Consider the following 15901-nt stretch of genomic DNA (forward strand, 5'->3'; position numbering starts at 1 on the left):
GCAGCTGCCGGTCATAAGGTTTTAAGTTTCATGGATGGCAATGCCGGTTACAACCAAATTTTTATGGCTCCGTAAGATATACACAAGACTCGCATTCAGAGTACCAGGTTCGAGTGTGCTTGTTTGAATATGTAGTCATGACATTTGGACTGAAAAATGCCGGCGCAACATACCAAAGAGCCATGAATTACATCTTTCATGATCTGATCGGCAAGTTGGTGGAGATTTACATTGATGACGTGGTGGTCAAGTCCGTTTCGAGAGAAGGACAGTTGGAGGATCTGCGACGCATCCTGGACCGAACTAGAAAATTCGGGCTAAGAATGAATCCAAAGAAGTGTGCTTTTGGTGTAACGGCCGGTCAATTCTTGGGTTTCTTGGTTCATGAACGCGGGATTGAGATCGGCCTGAAAAGTCAGGAGGCAGTGCGAACAATGAAACCACCTACCACGAAGAAGGAACTCCAATGTCTCATCGGCAAAATCAACTTCGTCAGAAGGTTCATCTCCAATCTATCAGGGCGGATCGAGCCGTTCATGGGACTGGTAAAAATTAAATCTGATGAGGAGTTTCGCTGGGGGGCAGAGCAACAGCGAGCATTTGACGAGATTAAAGAGTATCTAACGAAGCCACCTGTGTTGGTTCCGCCCCAGCAAGACAGACCATTCTATATTTACTTGTCAGTAGCTGACACTTCCATCGCCTCAGTGGTGGTGCAACTTCATGATGGTCTAGAGAGAGTTGCTTTCTACCTCAGTAGAAGGATGTTGGATGCAGAAACCAGGTACCCTGAGATCGAGAAGTTGTGCCTCTGCTTATTTTACACCTGCACCAAGCTTCGTCACATCTTGCTGTCAGCGGAAATTGTCATCATATGCAAGTCAGATGTCATCAAACATATGCTGTCAGCTCCTGTGTTGAAAGGACGACTCGGTAAGTGGATGTTTGCATTATCGGAATTTGATCTCCGGTATCAGCCTGCGAAAGCAGTCAAGGGACAAGCGTTGGCCGATCTCATTGCTGAATGAATCAACACTGATATAGCACTGTCTGTGCGTGCATGGGCCATGTTTTTCGATGGATCGGCTTGTGATGAGGGTTGCGGCATCGGCATTCTACTCGTGTCGCCCCGGGGGGCAACTTATTCCTTCTCCATCAGGCTACCTACCCCTTGCACCAACAATGTCGCTGAATATGAGGCCATACGCAAGGGAATGGAGTTGCTTTTGGAGGCCGGGGCAGAAGCGGTGGAACTTTTTGGAGACTCCAAATTGGTGATTTCCCAGCTCACGGAAGACTAGAGATGCGAGAGCGAGTCGCTCTTCCCATTATGGATGCAATGCCGTGAGCTGATGGCACAATTTAGGTACATAAACTTCAGTTGGATCCCGAGGTCGCAAAATACTGAGGCCAACGATCTCGCACAGATGGCATCAGGCTACAAGGACGTAGCAGGTGGAGCCGAGGTTCGGGTACATTTCCTGGAACCGGATGACTGGAGAGCCGATATCTTCAATTACTTGAAAGATTCGGCTCGGGGGGCACCTAAACGGACAAGGTACAAGGCCATGAAGTATGTCCTTATAGGAGATGACATGTTCTACAGGACTTTGGAAGGGTTACTTCTCAAATGTCTGGGACCAGCCGAGTCAAATCGGCTCTTACACGAGGTACACGAAGGCGCCTGTGGAACTCACCAATCGGCTCATAAGATGAAATGGTTGATCAGGCGGTCGGGGTTTTATTGGCCCACCATGCTTGAGGATTGCTTTAAGTACTATAAAGGGTGTCAAGCGTGTCAGATGTTTGGGAAAATTCAGACGGTACCCGCATCAGCGATGAACCCCATCATCAAGCCTTGGCCATTTCGAGGTTGGGGTATGGATATGATCGGCAAAATCAATCCTCCATCGAGCAAAGGCCATAATTGGATTTTGGCCATTACAGATTATTTCACTAAATGGGTGGAAGCCGTCCCTATGAAGTCAGTGGCGTCACAAGATGTTATCAATTTCGTGAAGGAACATGTCATTCATAGATTCGGGATTCCTCAGACAATCACGACCGATGGAGGTTCGGTCTTCATTTCTCGCGAGTTTAGAAAGTTCTGCGAGGACATGTGAATTAAGTTGATCCGGTCATCTCCATACTATGCTCAAGCAAATGGGCAAGCTGAAGCGTCCAACCAGAGCCTTATCAAGCTGATTAAGAGGAAAGTCGACGAGCACCCTAGACGTTGGCACGAGGTATTGTCAGAAGCTTTGTGGGCTTATCGCATGTCATGTCATGGAGTGATAAAAACCTCGCCATACCATCTGGTCTATGGACAAGAAGCCGTATTGCCCTGGGAAATCACGGCTGGGTCGAGACGCGTTACGTTTCAGAATGATCTAACAACTGAAGAATATGCAACCCTGATGAGTGATAGTATTGAGGATCTAACGGAACTTAGACTTTGGTCGCTTGAGAAAATTAAAGAGAACAAAGCCAAGGTAGCTCGCGCATATAACAAGAAGGTGAGACCAAAGGAGTTCCACGTTGGTGATCTGGTATGGGAAGCTGTATTGCCGTTGGGGACTAAGGATGCAGTGTATGGTAAATGGTCTCCAAATTGGCACGGGCCGTACAGGGTCGACCAAGTTTTAAAGGGTAATGCATACATGCTTGAGGAGCTGAGCGGTGTGAAGTTTCCAGTGGCTGTCAATGGTCAGCATCTCAAGAAATATTTCCCAAGTATGTGGGATGACGGACAGTGAAACATGGGGGCCGATGCATGAAATCGGCCGGTAAAAAAAAAAAAAAATCAATAAATATACAAAGCAACAGGACATAAAATACAACCGATGCACAGACATCGACTTTAGATTAAAAAGCCGATGCGCAGCCATCGAATCTAGAGGTACAAGCTGTTACGAGCAGTTGTCAGGTTACATGGATAGGCTCTATGGGAGGAATGCCTCGAAGGCACGGAGGGCGTCAGCACGGACATGATCCACCTCGGCGATCTCGGCCTCATCATCTTCGTCCTTGCCCGTCACTAGCTGCTTGTGCAGGTCACGTATTTCTGCCAGATCAGTTTTCAGCTGAGCTTTGAGGCCTTCTGCTTCTTCTTGGGAGCGGGCGATGAGAGCTTCCTTATCAGAAATGAGCTGTTTGGTTGCTCGGACCCTCTCTTCAAGGTCCTCCAATTCCTTTCGCAGGGTCTCAAGTTCGGCGGTGCTGACAGAGGTGTCAGTTTTGGCATCCAGGGCCGCCTTTTTCACGTTGAGCCGCTGACATTTGTCTGCAATATCGGTTTTCAACGGAAGTTGGGCATGGCGTAGATCGATTCTCTGACGAGCCAACTTCACCCTTGACCTGTAGGCAGACAGAGTCACAACTGGCCAGAGTTTCACCTGCAACGTTACCGGGAGGTGGTGCTGGATTTCTTCAAGAACACTCTTCACTTCCGCGGGGTCTTCGACCAACGTCTCGATCGGGGAGGAAAGCAGGGCTTTGAGTCGCTGGAATTGATATTGGACGGCGCTGGGTCGTGGTTCATCACAAGGAGCTGGTTCGATGGATTCAGGGTCGAACGTTAGCAAGCCCGAGAGGTCATAACCCTGACAAACATAAACAGTGTCAGTATCCAGCAAAACGGAAGGGCAAGCCAAACGAAAGGAGTATACCTCTCCCGAGACCAGGGGGACAGCCGATGATGAAGCAATCGGCTCGTGTGTTTCTGCTGGGGGCTTGGCCAAATTGGCGATCTTGTCAACAGCACCTATAGGGATTACTGGATCCAGGTTTGCGGAGGACGTCAATACTTCCTCAACTCCCCCACTAGAAGTGTCATTAGTCTGCAAAGGAGGTGGTTAGCCGATGCGAGCAGCAATGGATTAGCATGAAAGATGAGCTGAGGAGAGTGTAGAGGATAATTACATTTGAGGCCTTTTGGTTTGATGAAGAGGCTTGCGGCTCCTTTCGAGCCTTCTTGATGCATCGGCTCGTGGTGCGTGGACCGCCCTGCCCCTCTCTGATTGGAGCTTGGGGGGCAACAGGTTCAGGAACTGATCTTTTCCTGGAAGCCGATGGTGGCAAATCTGGCTGGTTCTGCGTGGTGACTTTCCCAGAGTTGCCTGAGCTCGAATCCCCTCGATTGGATTGTGTTGCCTCGCTGGAGTTGTCTTCAGTGGAAGCCTATAAAAAAGAGTTAGTAAGCACAAGTATGCTTGCAGAAGCCCATGAGGACAGATGAAGCCAGTCAGTGCATGGATCAACGTACGTGCGAACTCTCTTGATCTGGGGAAGGGTTCCGGCGCTTCGAAGTTTTCCTGGCGGCTACTTTCTTCACTGCCATTCTCGCCTTAAGTGGAGCTCGGGGGGCAGCTGGCCCGGAAGAGACTTTGCTCTTGGGAGCCGATTCTGGTGGAATCGGCTGGCTCTGCATCATGACCTTTTTCAAGGGTGGCGAGCTTTTGCAGAAGAGGGCTACTGGAGCCGGTGGGAGGAATTCAAAGGTGGAGCCGTCATCATGTGTAGGTTCTGGACCATCTTGTTGCTGCAAAGAGACAGAGCTAGGTTATAAAAATCATGGTAAGCCACTTCAAGAAAATTTGCGAGTGGTAGTACCTGTTCTGCAGGGATATCATAGTCGGCGTCGAGTTGCCTCAGCAACGGTCCCAGAGCTCTCCTGAAGGCATGAGTTTTCCACATTGACCACCAGGTCTCGAAACCATCGGTTGATGAGGTGAAAGAGAGGTTATTGGGGATTGGGATGGCTAGAGCATCAAAGAAAGAGTAACATCTCTGACCGGTGAGGACATCGGGCAAATCAGCTCTGCTCTCTGTTAAGTGATGGAGGAAGAAGTGAGGAGACACTTGCCCAAGACCAAACTGCCGGGCTGTTACGACCGGCTGATAGGACTCATAGCCAGGTTTGATTATCCTGTTTGATGTGCTCATGCCAACTGGAAGGAAGCAGGGACGGATCATGGTGGAATACAATTGCCGGGTGCTGGTGTCATCGGCAAAGCTGTCTAGCCTGAAGGAGACTGGATTTTCAAAATTTTCAGATTCCGTGTAAGGGAAGAAGAGAGGATTGTCCAGGCCTTGGAAGAAGGTCCTGAACCATTTTGATGCTTCCTTGGGGATCAGTTTACTACCCGGAAGGCTATACAAGGCTTGGCCGTAGCTAGTGCATCGGATCTGCTTCCCGTTAGCATCTGGAAAGGTGCAATTGGCCAAAAGTGGGAAGTTTGGGACATGGTTCTGGAAATACAGCTGAGCCCATAGCTGAATAAACCACCAGGGACCTCCTGTTTTGACTGTCCGTTGGGAAAATAATTTGACAGACATTAGTTGGAGATATCGATAGACCTCTCCAAGGAACAGTTTGCCGATGCCAAGCTGGGTGCCTCGGGCAAGTTCATAGGCCAAGGGAAGATAATTCTTGGTCGGAGCAAGTGAAGGGCCACAGAATATAAAGTGTTCCAACTAGAAATTCAGGAAAGCCGTGTGTTCTTTCTCTGTTACAGGGCCTTTATTTTTCATATGGCGTCGAAGGTAAGCACCCCAATTTGTGCACTCTGTTTTGGAAGAGAGTTTGAAGGGAACCTTTGGCAGCATAAAAGCGAGAGGGGCTGGGGATGTGACGTCTAGGCCGGTGATCATTACCACATCTAGCGAGTTGGTGTCATGGGGCCGTGGCCAAACATGAAGCAGTTCAGGGCATCAGACCAGAAGTAGCCGATGGTTTTTAGAAGGTTTTCATGCTTCTCAAGGGGAGACAATGATAAGGACAGAGCATCGGCTATTCCTGTGGTTTCCCATTTTGACTGATGAGTTTTGGATACTCTACTGTACCAGGAAACCCAATCTTCAGGAGGGTTAGGCCAGGCTCGTAAGCAGTCGGCCCAAGGTGTTAAATCTAAGTTCTGGTTCACGAAGGGAATCCTATTGGCCTCGCAAGAAATCAGATAGGCAGGACTCTCGACAGTTCGGGGGCCAAGACAAGGGGAGTTTTGAAGAGAAGGATGCGGCAACAGAATGTCTGATACCTAAAATTAATGGTGAAATAAGACATTAATTCAGATGTTTGCTATTAATTCTAACACTATGCTCGGATGGCCAGGGGCAATTGAAAGTTACCTTCAGGCCAGAGATTGTGGCGGCGGCGTTGGACGATTCCGCCATTTGATTTGCTAACGGATATGAATCTGCGCGATTAGGGATCTGGGTTCGCGTCGCCGCGAGTTGAATTTGTTCAAATGAGCAATTGGGGATCTGAATTTGGTCCTCTGGACGAGGGTCACAGGTTACCGTTTGAAACCTGGCCTTTCTGGCGTTTTATGGTAAAAGACCGATGCATTGCCATCGGCTCTTTGCACGTTGACCTACTTTGACAATCGGGAAAATTGGACGGAGAAGCATTCTTCATTGATCAAGAGGGTTTTTTACAAGAAGAGCCGATTGCTCACAAAAGGGGGATTTGCTACCTAATGTACTACTACTAGCCCTATTCTAGTAGTCCCTAGTCTAGGGGCCGACGCCGCCGCTGCCGTCGCTGCCCTCGTCGTCGCCGTCCGTGCTGCCGTCGGCGCTGCTGCCGGCGATGTCTTCGTCGCTGCTATTGAAGCCGCCGGCAGGGGCTTCTTCTTCGTCTTCATCGTCATCGTCGTCGTCCTCCGATCCGGCGCGGAAGCGCTTCGCCGGCGGGTACTCGTCGGAGGAGGTGTCGTCCTCCGCTTCGTCCTCCTCGTCGGAGGAGAGGTCCTCGCCCCAGGAGAAGGCGTCGTCGTTGCTCTCCTCCTCCAACTCCCCGTCGACGAGGAACTGGAGGTCTTCTTCCCCGTCGGTCAAGGATTCGTCATCCTCTGACCCGACGGAGTAATCCCAATCCGCCTCGTCCCAATGCGGTGGGGCGAGGGCCTCGTATGCCGCTATCGGGTCATACTCCGGCGTCGGCTCGCGGGAGGAATAGGATTGGAAGGAGAGACCCGATGAGGAAGAGGAAGAGTCCATGGTTGCAGAGGAGGGGAGTTGCGATTGCGAATGTGGAGCAAGAGGATGAGGAGGCGAACTGCTCGGATGTGGTTAAATAAAGGGGATATAGTGGGAGTTGATTCAATGCTGTGGCGGTTTCCGAGGATGCGGTGCCAAAACTGTCAAATCGTGCAATACGGAGAAGTTGAGAAGGCAAGGCATCATGATGGAAGGGCACTGTAGCGGTTCTGCTCTGCAACGCGTGACCCGATGGAGAAAAACAGAGTGGTTTTGGAATTATCATTGCCAAAACCAGGGGGGCATGTGTTATACACGGATTTTAGCCACATTGGGAGTTGGGCCGTGATTGAGATGGGCTTAGAGGATATGCACATAAAGTGTTTCTGAATCGGCCTCCTGCGAGAGTTTGGGCTAGATTGCCCGTGTATCTGTACATTATGGTAGATTACGAGATAGAGTTTAGTTCGTACACAGTTAGGTTTATTCCGAAAATAGGAAGTCCACGGACTATAAATATGTACCTAGGGTTATTGAAGAAAGAGGACGATCACGTTCACAACAAACACAATCTTGGCGCATCGCTACCCCTTGTTTCGAGGGTTTCTTCCGGGTAAGCGTTATGCTGCCCAGATCGCATCTTGCGATCTGGGCAGTATCGGTTTATTCGTTGTTTGTGTTACTCGTACTGAAGCCTTGTTGATGGCGAGTAACACCGTTATCATAGATGTGTTGGGGTTAGCATCGATACTCTTTTGATATGTTTGCTTAGTTAAGCTACCCCTGCATATCTAGCTGCCTTTACACCTATTTTAGGTGTAAAGGTAGCAACTTGCTTAGTCTTTATTTAGTAGAACTGATCTGTTATGGTTGTTCCTTGTTTTCCAAGGATTAGTTTGATATCCGCATGGTTAGGCCTTGCAAACGGGTTGAATGATCCAGTAGTGCGTAAGGTGTGGTTTGCCGATCCTAGAAGGGATGTTCCGAGAATCGACTCTATGTTGGTTTTTAGGCCTTTTCTAGGACCAGTTTTCCGTTGTCTTTCGTATCTGCCGAGCTCAACTACGTGTAGGACGTTCCGATTATGCGGTGAAAACCCTAGACTGTCGTAGGTCGATTTAACTTGGTTTTGATTAAGCAGGACCCCCATGTTATCGTAGATCCGATACGAACCATGGGTCGATCGGCTCCTTGAGCCGATTCACGGGGCAACCTGAGAGCCGATCGATGCTCGGATTTAATGTTTACGTGTCTGCCATGCAGGAAATAATTGAAGCAATCCATCACCTTCCTGACCAGGTATAGGTCAGGTGGCACGCCCTCGCAACAGCCAGGACGCGCGCCGGAGTTTTGCGGGCCGTTGCCCGAGGGACCAGGACCCACCAGCAGTTCTGGGAGCCTCCCGGCTCTTCGTGTTGCTCGTCGCTGCTCGCCGGTGGGTTTTGGCAGGCAACAGTGTTGTCCTCGGCTCCCTCTCCGTGACGCCGTCGTCTGCCGCCCCGTCTCGCGCTCTACCGCGACACCCTCTCCCACCCCTTCCTCGCCCCCTCCTTTTGCCACCGCCCTTTCGCCACCGCCACCGCCCCCCTTCTTCACTTAATTAATTTGTTTTTACTACATGTTTTCAGGACTGACATAATGGCGGACGATAGAGCTGACCCGATTATGGACAACTATGATCCGGACGGTGAAGCCCATATGTTCGGCATCATAAACGGCGATATTCTATATGTGCCGACCGGACAAGAAGAAGATGATATCTCTTCTTATCTGAACCTTGACGGTGAAGATGAAGGGCGCCGTCAACAAGATGATGCCGAACAAACGTCGATAAACGACGATCTTCAAATGGAAGTAGCAACCACCTCCGGCGCCGAGGTATATATATACATTGAGCCTCTGGTGATACAAACTAACTGATCTGAATAAATATGTGTGTACTAACGCGCGTGACTCTCTTTCTTATTTTAGCCCTCGGCTGGATCGTCGAAACAATCGAGTACGTCGTCAAAGCGTGGCGCAACCAAGACGATGAAACAAGGAGAAACATGCACCATCGAGGTTGTCGACAGTGCAACCGGCAGGCCGCTGGAGCCCCGCAAGAACGCCACCAAGTTTGTCAGCCAATGCGGAGCCGTTGTTAGAGACAACGTCTCGATCACCGTCCAGGAGTGGAATAAGCCAAAGAAGGCACGAATTGGTTTCACTTTTGTCGATAAGAGAACAAAAAAAGATTGCTTCAAGAAGCTTATGGAACATTTCGTTCTACCTCCGGAATACAACAAATTCGATGAGGAGGGTAACAAGATTGAGGAAAACAAGGAGAGGAGGAGGCTAGTCAAACAGTTCGCTCTTCATAAGATGGCCGACGCATTCCGGAAATTCAAGCAAAATCTAGCCCATGACTTTGTCAAGCAGAACAAGACTCCGGATTTCAAAGGACAATATGAGAAACTGAAACATGATTGGCCAGAATTTGTGAAGCAAAAGAAATCGGAGCAGTTCATTCAAATATCGAAAAAAATAAGGAAAATGTGGCTAAGAAGGAGTACAATCATATTATGGGGCCAGGAGGGTATCGCCTTTGGGAGCCTAGGTGGGAGAAGATGGAGAACGAGCTGAGGGCGCGAGGAATCCGTCCAGGTACGGAGGGATGGGACCCAAGGGCCAAAAGCTGGTGGTATGGGCATGGGGGAACGCTGAACCCGGAGACAGGGGAGTGTGTTTACCGGGGCAAAATAATTAAACCCACCCAAGCCCTTATTGACGCAATGAGGGATGCTCAAGAGGGGAAGATCAAGTTCAACAGAGAGAACGACGCGCTGACAAAAGCCCTCGGGAATCCTGAACACGGAGGACGTGTACGAGGCATGGGGCACATTCCGTGGAAAATAGGGTTCCCCCAAACGATGACCCGTACGGTTACAGAAGCCGTAAGAGAAAGATGGATCGGGAAGCAGATGTTGTGGCGGGGTTGGCATCGGAAATGGATGTGATGAAGAAAACCGTGAGTGTACTAGTAGCCGAAAGAGATGCAGCTCGGGCGCAGCATGAAGATCATCCAGCGGGATCTCGGAAGCCAGCAGCGGAGAAGCAGCGTGGCTTCCACGGAGGCCCCACCGGCTGGTGCAGATGCACCGACGATCGAAATTACTGCACCGGAGCCTCTGGTGGTCGAAATTACTGCACCGGAGCCTCCTCGCTACCCCGTGGACGATATAAAGGAGATGAAGGTAGCCATCGGCAGTGCTTTACCATGTTTACCTGGAGCACTCCACCACAACAACCCCATTCAAGATGGCTATGCTCGTGTCACGGTGGAGGACATAGTCCAAGGGTTTGAGGACCTGGAGATTGACATTGCTACACCTGAAGGGGTGAAAAGACTTGGAGATGTCAAGCGCCATTTCATTCTATGGCAAAACAAGTTTATCAAGTTTCCAGGCGAGGCGCCAAGGACAACAAGTTCACCTACACCTCCGTCACGTCAGCCGACGCCGCCCCCCAGTCCACAACATCCGGCGGGTGATCAGCCGCCGCCCCCCAGTCCTCGTCCGGCGGGTGATTAGATGCCGCCCCCCAATCCACCTCCGGCAAAGAAGCAGAAGCAGTCCTGGATTATTAACCCGGACCCTTATGTACCTAAGACCACAAACGTACCGGAGCCATCACTGAAGCCTCTCCCCACAAGGCCTTGGGAACGTAGTGCCGAGGAAACTGCCGCGGCCGCGGCTGCTGATTATGAGAAATGGAAGGCGGACTGCAAGAAGAAAAGAGAGCCCGAGCCCAAGCCAGTATTTTCTGATGAGCAAAAGAAGTGGACTAAGTCATTTTTGAGCACACCGTCCAAAGCCGCGAAGAATCTGCCTGACGACTATGCACGTGAACTTCGTAGGCAGGCACTCATGTTGAAGGAGAAGAAGGAGAAAGAATTAGCAAGTAAAAAAAGCGGGAAACAAGTTGCACAGCTCGGGGAACAAAGTAAACAATTGATTGCCCCGCTCATAGTGGAAGCCGCTGGTCCGGATGCCCCCGATATCATAGCAGCTGCGGAAGCACAGGGATTGACTGTAACGAGTGCCAGAGAACAAGCGGACAACTTAGGTATGACTCTTCGTGCAGTGTTAGGCCTTGAGGAGGCGCCAATGAGTGAACCAGTAATTACATATGTGCTGAATGGGCCCCTCGTCGAGCCTGCGCAGGAAGAGGATCTACCTCAACAAATGAAAAATCTGCTAAATTGGTACAAGGGTTACATAAAAAATAAAAACGCCAAAGAATATATTTATGCGGAAGTTAGACATGAGCATCACTTCAAACATTACTATGTAACAATTCGTATGAGTGAATTGTTCCAGCTTTTCAATCTGCGCGAGCTCGACAAATCTATTATCAGTTGCTACGTTCTGTAAGTGATTTATTTCTACCCCATCTCGTTCATTGCCTGCACTATATATATGTCCTAACTATATTGTTGTGTACGCTATTATGCAGAATGAAGATTGAGGAATGCAGAGTAAAGAACATCCATGATGTTGGGTTCATTGACCCACACATCGTTAATGGATATGTGTTAGAAAAACACCCCGCCGACGTGGAGGAAGACCTGTGGCGGTTTCTTACAAAGCAGGAACTCAAAAGTGATATTCTATTTCCTTACCATTTTTGGTGAGTGTTTCTGTCTTGAGCACATTCTCTTTTGTTTACTCCATGCATGGTATGTGGCTAATTGATGAGTTATGCATGACTGTGCATGTATCGTGTCCGCAGGTTCCACTGGATTCTGCTAGTAATTCAATTTCACGACTCCAGAGTACTCATCCACGACTCTGAATATGGATCCAAAGCTTTGGGCCAACATTAGAAAAATGATGCAGAAGTAATTATTTTCATTCATTTGCGCTCTATATCGATCGGCCTATTTCGTTCATTTCCTAATATCAAGTAACTAATAACTCTCTTGTTCATTTAATTTTCTTTGCCTCGTAGGGTTTGGAGACGGTTCGTAAATGAAAAGGTCGGTGAATTCAAAAAAGAGCTACAATTTAAAAGGTCAGTGGCTGGGACTGGGGATATTCAGCCACCGGGGACCAATCTATGTGGATACTATGTTTGTGAGATGATCCGGAGATACACCTCTGAGCGGGTTCCGACTGATAACAATGTCAAGAGGAATAACCTCCGGGAGATGCTTAGTCCAGAAGCTCGCTTTCGACCACTTCAAGAGGAACTAGCTGGATGGTTCAGGAGGGAAGTCGTCGATCCTAAAGGAGAATACTATGTAGAGGACGTAGAACTTCATATGCATTAAATTATGTATGGAAACTTGTTCAAAATTGTATATGGTCATCCGATGATATTGAATATATATTGTATATTCCTCTTGAATTTTTTTCGGTTCTAATTTTAAATTTGATTGAAATTATACATTCATATGCATGTATGTAGTAACGTAGAATATGTGAAACTCCTTCAAAATTAAAATAAAACACAAAAGAAATAAAACAATACAGGTTTAGGGGGGGGGGGGGGCTAAAACCCTAAACCTGCGGCGGCCTTTAGTCGCGGTTGGCCAGAAGAACCGCGACTAAAGGTCCTCCGCCCCGACGGACTGTTGGCGGCCACGTGGATGTGCCTTTAGTCGCGGTTCGTAAGAAACCGCGACTAAAGGGGGGGCCTTTAGTCGCGCTTATTTGGTCGCGGTTGCGCAACCGCGACTAATGGCAGTTGCGAACCGCGACCAAAGGCCCTTTTTCCACCACTGAATTGTGTCACTATGTTGGACGAGAGATCGATTGTGCACTAATTAGTAGACACTTATGAGGCAGTAATTGCTGGCTGAAGAAAATCCGTCAATGGATTTTGATGGTTTTGGTTAAGCTAGTTTTGCATCTAGTATTAGCTGCTTGGAGGTCCAAGGATCGACCAGGGCACGTGGTGCGTTCGACAGGAGACAATTCGATCAGCTTTAGATAAAACAAAAGCCTAGCATCAGCCAACAGCACGTCATCGCATCATTAAGCCAGAAAAAAGTAAGACTTGGAGTAATTAAAAAACAGAACCAGTCTCCAACTAGCTACTATAAATATCAGAGTGCTGCACCGAGATCGGACCAGAAAAACACAACCAACCTCGTACACTGCATTTGGCTAGCTATCAAACCACAAAGTTCTTGGAGATGGCGGGCATCAACGGAGAAGAAGCTGCTGCTCGCAGCATCAATCCCCTGCTGCTGGCAGCGGCGCGCAAGGGCATATGGGAGGCGCTGGACTTCCTTTTCCAGCGGGAGGACGCGCAAGAGCCACCAATGATGATTCCAACTGAGGAATTTCGTGCGGTGCTAGATATAGCCTACAGAAGAATTGGGGTCTCAGCTCCTCCTGATGCTGAACTGAGCGTCGACCACCAGCCTGCTCCGCTTGCAGCAGGAGCAGGAGCACTCCTCCAGGGCGTAACTCCTGATGGGGGCACTGCACTGCAGGTCGTTGCCAGCAATGGGAATGATCAGGATTTCTTCAAGTGTGCCCGCATGATCTGCCGCAGGGACAGGAACCTCCTGTTTGCGAAGAATCACAATGGTGACATACCCCTGCATTGTGCTCGCCGAGCTGAGAACCACCAAATGGTATCTTATCTCATTGATCTTGCTGGGCGTGAAGCTGCTCCCCGCGACATCAATCCGCTGCTACTGCTATCGGCGCGTGCGGGCTCATGGAAGGCGCTGAAACTCCTTTTCGACCGGGAAGATGCACAAGATCCACCAATGATGATTCCTACTGATGAATTTTACAGGTGTCTAGGAGGAATTGGAATGCCAGATCCTCCTGTTGCTAATGCTGAACTGGGCGTCGACCACCAGCCAGCTTCGCTTGAGGCAGGTGCACTCCTCCTGGGCATCACTCCTGACGGGGATACCGCGCTACATGCGGTCGCCAGCAAAGGAGATGGCCCTGATTTGCTCAGGTGTGCTGACACCATTTGCGAAAAATCATAATGGAGACACACCCTTGCATTGTGCTGCTCGAGCTGGAAATTCCCAAATGGTATCTCGTCTTCTCGCACTCTAGCTCGAGGTGAGCGTCCCGATGGGAAACTCAAGCTCTTGAGAATGGAAAATAATCGTCATGAGACAGCCTTGCATGAGGCTATCCGAATCGAAGATGGTAGAATCCTTGGCCCTAGGGACAGAAAAGCTTTGTTTCAAGCTGACCACGCAACACCAGAAAATATCAGAGATTTTGTCCGTCAAGAGAAAGGAATGACCATAGTGAAGAAGCTAATGGGTGCTGATCCCCTATTACCCAAGTATCCTGCAATCGGCGTTTCGCCATTGTACCTAGCCATCTTGCTGGACAAGGGTTCCATTGCACTGATTCTATATCAAGAGAGTGGTGGTAATCTCTCCTACTTCGGAGCAGATGGACAAAATGCCTTGCATCTTGCTCTTCTTCGAGACAGAGACTCAGGTAACCCTAAAGGCATCTGTTTTTACGATTGGTAGATACACACTGCTTGTCTGTTATTTTTCACCAACTACATATGTTTGTACGACGTTGGAGTGGTTGGACCAATAAATCACCCACTACGGGAGAGCACATATGTGCCGACGGCCGCCGTATGTGCCGACGGCCAAATATCGGGGCCATCGGCACAGGAGCTTCCGGCGAACGGCGACGAGGCTGGCCGTCGGCGCCAGCCTGGCCGTCGGCACAACATGCGCAGGTGGGCCACATCGGCGGACTGTGCCGACGGTCACCCTCGGCACTGACCTGGCCGTCGGCACATCCATTCCAAGGTGGGCCACGCCGTCCGCCCCGATACAGACCTTGTATGGTGCCGACGGCAATACCGTCGGCATGCACATGGCCGTCGGCACAGTCCGCAGTGCATTTTTTGTGCCCCACCTCATTACTTTAAAAAAATAAATAAACATTATTATGGCCCATATATTTGTTACTCTCAATTATTTTAATTAGGTTTCACGGACCTAGGGTGCCGACACTTAGGCATATTCTAGACGTGTAGGGGGAACTCAATCGAGGGTCAACCGGAGGGGAATCTTGAGATCATATGGGCTAATCCTTGTTACCACATGTACGTATGACCTAACCAAGCTCAAATGGAGTCATATGCCCACCAGGGGACCCTTGCTGGGATGTAGTCAAAGGGGTAGACCGCGCGGTCAACAGAACTAGGGTTTCGTCAGAAATCGAGCATCGAAGGGTGGGAATTGCCCCAAAACTTGTGTGTGTCCACATGGTATGCACACAAGTAATTTAATATGGCTTTGGATCCAAGGATAAATCCCTAGGTGTATCCGGCTTCACCGACATGGGGTTCCGACACTTAGGCATATTCTGGACGTATAGGGGGAACTCCCTGGGTGGTAAACCGGAGGGAATCTTGAGATCATATGGGCTGATCCTTGTTACCACATGTACCTATGACCTAGCCAAGCTTAAATGGAGGCATATGCCCACCGGGGGATCCCCGTGTGTATCCGGCTTCATGGACCTAGGGTGCCGACACTTAGGCATATTCTAGACGTGTAGGGGGAACTCCCTCGAGGGTCAACCGGAGGGGAATCTTAAGATCATATGGGCTGATCCTTGTTACCACATGTACCTATGACCTAACCAAGCTCAAATGGAGGCATATGCCCACCGGGGGACCCCCGCTGGGATGTAGTCAAAGGGGTAGACCGCGCGGTCAACAGAACTAGGGTTTCGTCAGAAATCGAGCATCGGAGGGTGGAAATGGCCACAAAACTTGTGTGTGTCCACATGGTATGCACACAAGTGATATAAGATGGTTTTGGTTCCAAGGCTAAACCCCCAGGTGTATCCGGCTTCACGGATATGGGGTTCCGACACTTAGGCATATTTTGGACGTATAGGGGGAACTCCCTGGGTGGTGAACC

General features: G+C 49.5%; 1 pseudogene; it reads left to right on the plus strand.

Moving 5' to 3' along the window:
* Nucleotides 1-13159: 13159 nt before the first annotated feature.
* LOC124646971 lies at nt 13160-14482 on the plus strand (annotated as a pseudogene).
* The last annotated feature ends 1419 nt before the right edge of the window (nt 14483-15901 follow it).

Source organism: Lolium rigidum, chromosome 4 (assembly GCF_022539505.1).
Source record: "Lolium rigidum isolate FL_2022 chromosome 4, APGP_CSIRO_Lrig_0.1, whole genome shotgun sequence".
Taxonomy (NCBI): Eukaryota; Viridiplantae; Streptophyta; class Magnoliopsida; order Poales; family Poaceae; genus Lolium; species Lolium rigidum.